General features: G+C 40.0%; 1 pseudogene; it reads left to right on the plus strand.

The window, feature by feature from the left end:
- The first annotated feature begins 2,602 nt into the window (after positions 1-2,602).
- Positions 2,603-3,369, plus strand: LOC115863079 (riboflavin kinase pseudogene; annotated as a pseudogene).
- The last annotated feature ends 2,256 nt before the right edge of the window (positions 3,370-5,625 follow it).

A 5,625-nucleotide genomic window follows, 5' to 3' on the forward strand; every position in this document is an offset into this window, starting at 1 on the left:
CCCATCAGTTTTAATTAAACCTGTTTAGCGCTTCTGTTTAGCTCTCTGAAGTTAAACCACTGTGTTAAGAAGTAGTACCAGAGCCTAGTTACCATTCTGGAAGCCAGAGTCATTTAGGTAAGTGAAATGAATATATTTTATCAACTTATTCCTTTGTAAAGCAAGGATAAGAAAACACACCTACCTCAAAAAGTCATTTTAAATAATAATGTATTCACGCATAGCACAGACTTTCATGGAACTTAAACTTTTCACAGGATGAAATAACCACAATCTCCTAAAAACTAGAAACCAACCAACACTACCTATGTATTTTAAAACCTATTTATTAGATTCCGCTGTGCCTTGCTAAGTACTGGAAATGTACCATTTGTGACCTCCTTCTTCTCCTATTCCCAATGCACCCGGAAGGAGCCCAGTTGTCTGTGTGAATGAATGAGTATCTGTATCAGTGAAAAATGTTGAATAGAAATCTCTTTTAAAAAATGTAAATTCCTATATTCTCTGAATTGTCTGAGTTGTAGCATTACTGTTTATTTCTCTGTTCTTTTTTTATACTTTTCTGCTTTTCCCAACTTTAAAAAACAATTCCCATTGATTGTGTTTATAATTTTTTTAAAAAAGTAATTTTAATCTTATGGAACAAAAACGGTCACGAGCTGCCAAGCATTTCAGCCCCAGGACCATGTTCCAGCTGAAAGGTGAGCATATGGTGACTTCATGGAAAGAAAGATTATAAAACCAGACTCTTTCATCTAACCGGCCACCTAGTGAATTATAATTTAATATGCAGAATTACCTGCTCTTTCCAACGTCTCTCACCATCCCCAGAGACAATGGAACAGATGTTCATTCTGTCATACGGCCAATGAGAAACTCATATTTTAAACTCCTCCACTCACCAAAGTCTAACTTGCCCTTCAGGGCCAAGCATGGGCTCAGCTTCCCCAGAAAACTTCCAGTGCTTTCTAAGACTGGTTCAGGGTCCCTCCCTGGCTCCCTCAGTACTCCACGTCTTTGTTTTCACTCTCATGAGGGCAGGGGTCCTGCCTCTTTGGTTCATTTGTAGGTTTTTAGTGCCTGGCAAGGTGTTTTACACATAGTGGACATCCAAGACATATGTTTTAAAATTAATCTGGATTTCTAGTTGGTTTTCAGTTTTTATTGGGAAAACCTACCAAAGCTCTAAGCAATCCATTATTGAAAACATGAGTAAATGTACTTTGAAAATTGTGTAGTTCTATTAAGAGGCATGGTATGATGATGCTGCTGTGGTTTTGAGGGGGGTTAATGCTATCTCCTGCTCTTTCCCCAGAATCATTAGGTAATCATCAATTTCATCCTTTACAGAGCTACTCACTAATGATGAGGGAGTTGGAAAACACACGAGTCACAATTGGCACATGTTCAGAAAGTGTGTTACCGCACTAATGACCAGAATGTGAATTTTGGTGTTTTTATGACCTTTTCAACCATATTGAAATCAATATCTGAGCAGCAAAACAGGGCTAAGTATTTGTTGCACATGAGATAGAGCCTAGTTAACTAAGCCCTGAAGAGACTGGGGGCTGAGGGGCAAAGGGGCTCAGGTTGGTAAACTGGTGTAACTCTGTATGAATTTGGATGCTTTTTGAGTCTTATAACAGCATATGAGTTCTAGGGGGGTGGGAGGGCAGTGATTTTTGTTTGATGCATCCCCGATACAACAAATATTTGATGAATAAATAAAAGTAGAGCCCTAAGACTGATGCTAACACAGATTAAAATTTCATGAATACAGACTTTATGACCCTTGTTTTTCCTGGTTATTCCCACTAAGAGTTACTTGTGGGATTAGCTGGTGATAAGCTGGACTGAAGCGGTGAAGCTAGTTTCTCAGAGTCAGCGTTTCCTGTTTATAAGGTTGCTTGGCAGGCACTCATAAGCCGTGCTGGTGTGCCACATCTTCCCTCTCTGAGACTGGTGGATTTCAACTAACCTGGGTGTCTCCTTGGGCCTCTTTTGTTGGCAGACTCAAAGGTGAGCTCATTAGCCATAACCCCTCGGAAAGACGTTTTGGAAATCAAACAGGCTCTGAGTCATACCTGCCTGTCCCCTACCGAGACCGCAGAATGTCATGCAAATTAGTTCTGCCCATTGCTCCCAGGAAAAAGGAATTGAAAATCTCTCACAGTGTAAAACAGCACAGTTCAAGTTGGAGAAGGACTTCCCAGAAATTCAGAGAGAAGGCAGGCTTAGTTCTCCACATGCGTAGGTAAGCCTTGATAAAAGTCCTTGCAGACGGAGAGAAAAAGATGGAAAGATGTGGATGAGTGGATTATTGGGGCAGGGTATCAGGCTCAGCCCTTCCCAGAATGGCGCCATTGCTTGTTCTAAATCCATAATCTCACACATCTGTGCTGTTGTGCATTTAATGTTGACTGTTACTCCAACAAGGTATCATTAATCACCTACTTTGTTCCTGGAACAAACTGAAGGAAGCCACAAAGCATAAAACACACTCCTGACTTACTTCCGCGATCGCCGGCGTTCCGGAGCCCAGATGCAGCCTCTGCGGCGCCCGGCACCTTCCGTTCGGTCAGCGGCGTGAGGGTCTCGCCGCAGCGTGTGGTCCGCGCGGCTCGGCCGGCTGTGAGCCCGTGTGCTCGCCGGGCCGGCCGGCCGGCACAGCTCCAGCCCGTATCCCCCGGCTGGTCCGGGGGGTCCGGGCACCGCCTCGACGGCGACGCCGCCGGACGCGCGGACTGGACCGCAGCCCGCACCCCGAGCGGAAGACGTCATGAGGCACCTGCCGTACTTCTGCCGCGGCCAAGTGGTGCGGGGCTTCGGTCGCGGCTCCAAGCAGCCGGGCATCCCTACAGCTAAGTTTCCTGAACAAGTAGTAGATAATATTCCAGCTGATGTATCCACTGGCATTTATCATGGTTGGGCCGGTGTTGGAAGTGGAGTCGTCCGTAAGACGGTGGTGAGCATAGGATGGAACCCATACTACAAGAATACAAAAAAGTCCAGGGAAACTCATATCATGCATACTTTCAAAGAGGACTTCTATGGGGAAATTCTTAATGTGGCCATTGTTGGCCACCTCAGACCAGAAGAGAACTTTGATTCTTTGATTCAGCAATTCAAGGTGATATTGAGGAAGCCAAGAAACGACTAGAGTTACCAGAACATTTGAAACTCAAAGAAAACAATTTCTTCCCGGTTCCTAAAAGCAAAATAATGAATGGCCACTGATGGAAAAGCATTTTATTTATTCATTCACTGTTCTCTAATATTTTACTGCTCATAACTCTACAGTCTCATCTTGGTTGTATTTTAAAAATCAAACATTTTCCTACAGCTGTGAATTAGTTTAAACAGTTTAATGTTACCATATTATGTTCCAACTGTTCAATTAAACCCATCATGTTACAGTACTAAAAAGGTTCATTTTAAAAATCAAGATTCTGTTTTATATATGTTGATTAAAATGTACCACTAGAAAGGTCTTAAGTGTGTTATAATGGAAAAGAAATATATATAAATATGGGTAACAGGCAAGTCATTAGTTTGAGATGAGAACTATAATTCTCATGGTAAAATTCTAACATGCATGTACCTGCATAGCATGCTTTACTAATCAGAAGGCTTATAAAAGCAACTATATTAAGCAGAAGTTTGACAGTTTATTACAAACCTAAGGGGAAAGATCCAGACTTCGTATTTTTAATATTTTGTGCATTTATATATTATTATAGACATGTAGACTTGCGAAATTTCATTTTAATTAGTCATTTCCTTTAAGGGCTCAAATCACTGTACTGTGTTCCATTTTTGTTACAGCTGCCTCAGTTTTAATTGGTCTACACTCTGTGCCTATTATTTTTTTGTTTTTCTTTTAAAACAGTAAAATGAGCATTTTTCGAATCTCTAGGTCTAATTTTTGTGTTGTATAATACTTCTCTCTTTTTAAGAGTAGATATTCTTCAACATTTTTCTTAACCTTTGCTTCCTGTAAACAATTGTCAGTGTCAGTTTTTCCATTTAGAATATCCTACAACTCTACATTTACAAAATGTAGAGTTTCATCTGCGTCTGTATGTGCCATCCCATCCCTTCACTATATAAACAGCGATTAAATGCATATCGCTCTTTTTTGTAGATTTCACATCCATTTTTATTAATTAATTACTTTGAGAATCATAATTTATTTAGCCATTAAGGGATTGGGTCCTGTCCCATTCTCAGAATCTTTTCACTTTTTTTGTGTGTGAATTTTATTTTATTTATTTTTTTATACAGCAAGTTCTTATTAGTTATCTATTTTGTACATATTAGTGTATATATGTCAGTCCCAAACTCCCAGTTCATTCCACCACCACCCCCCGCCACTTTCCCCCCTTGGTGTCCTTATGTTTGTTTTCTATATATGTGTCTCTATTTCTACCCTGTGAACCGGTTCATCTGTATCATTTTTCTAAGTTCCACATATATGCGTTAATATACGGTATTTGTTTTTCTTTTTCTGACTTACTTCACTCTGTATGACAGTCTCTAGATGCATCCATGTCTCTACAAATGACCCAATTTCATTCATTTTATGTCTGAGTAATATTCCATTGTATGTATGTACCACATCTTCTTTATCCATTCGTCTGTTGATAGGTATTTAGGTTACTTCCATGACCTGGTTGTTGTAAATAGTGCTGCAATGAACATTGGGGTGCCTGTGTCTTTTTGTTGTTTTCTTTTTGTTTTTAACATCTTTATTGGAGTATAATTGCTTTACAATGGTGTGTTAGTTTCTGCTTTATAACAAAGTGAATCAGTTATACATATACATATGTTCCAATAGCTCTTCCTTCTTGCGTCTCCCTTCCTCCCCCCTCCCTATCCCACCCCTCTAAGTGGTCACAAACCACCTAGCTGATTTTCCTGTGTTATGCAGCTGCTTCCCATTAGCTATCTATTTTATGTTTGGTAGTGTATATATGTCCATGTCACTGTCTCACTTTGTCACAGCTTACCCTTCCCCCTCCCCATATCCTCAAGTCCATGCTCCAATAGGTCTATGTCTTTATTCCAGTCTTACCCCTAGGTACTTCATAACCTTTTTTTTTTTTCCTTAGATTCTATATATGTGTGTCAGCATACGGTATTTGTTTTTCTCTTTCTGACTTACATCACTCTGTATGACAGACTCTAGGTCCATCCACCTCACTATAAATAACTCAATTTTGTTTCTTTTTATGGCTGAGTAATATTCCATTGTATATATGTGCCACATCTTTATCCATTCATCTGTTGATGGACACTTAGGTTGCTTCCATGTCCTGGCTATTGTAAATACAGCTGCAATGAACATTTTGGTACATGACTCTTTTTGAATTATGGTTTTCTCAGGGTATATGCCCAGTAGTGGGATTGCTGGGTCGTATGGTAGTTCTATTTTTAGTTTTTTAAGGAACCTCCATACTGTTCTCCATAGTGGCTGTATCAATTTACATTCCCACCAAAAGTGCAAGAGGGTTCCCTTTTCTCCACACCCTCTCCAGCATTTGTTGTTTGTACATTTGCTGATGATGCCCATTCTAACTGGCATGAGGTGATACCTCATTGTAGTTTTGATTTGAATTTCTCTAA

This window comes from Globicephala melas, chromosome 1 (genome assembly GCF_963455315.2).
Source record: "Globicephala melas chromosome 1, mGloMel1.2, whole genome shotgun sequence".
Classification (NCBI taxonomy): Eukaryota; Metazoa; Chordata; class Mammalia; order Artiodactyla; family Delphinidae; genus Globicephala; species Globicephala melas.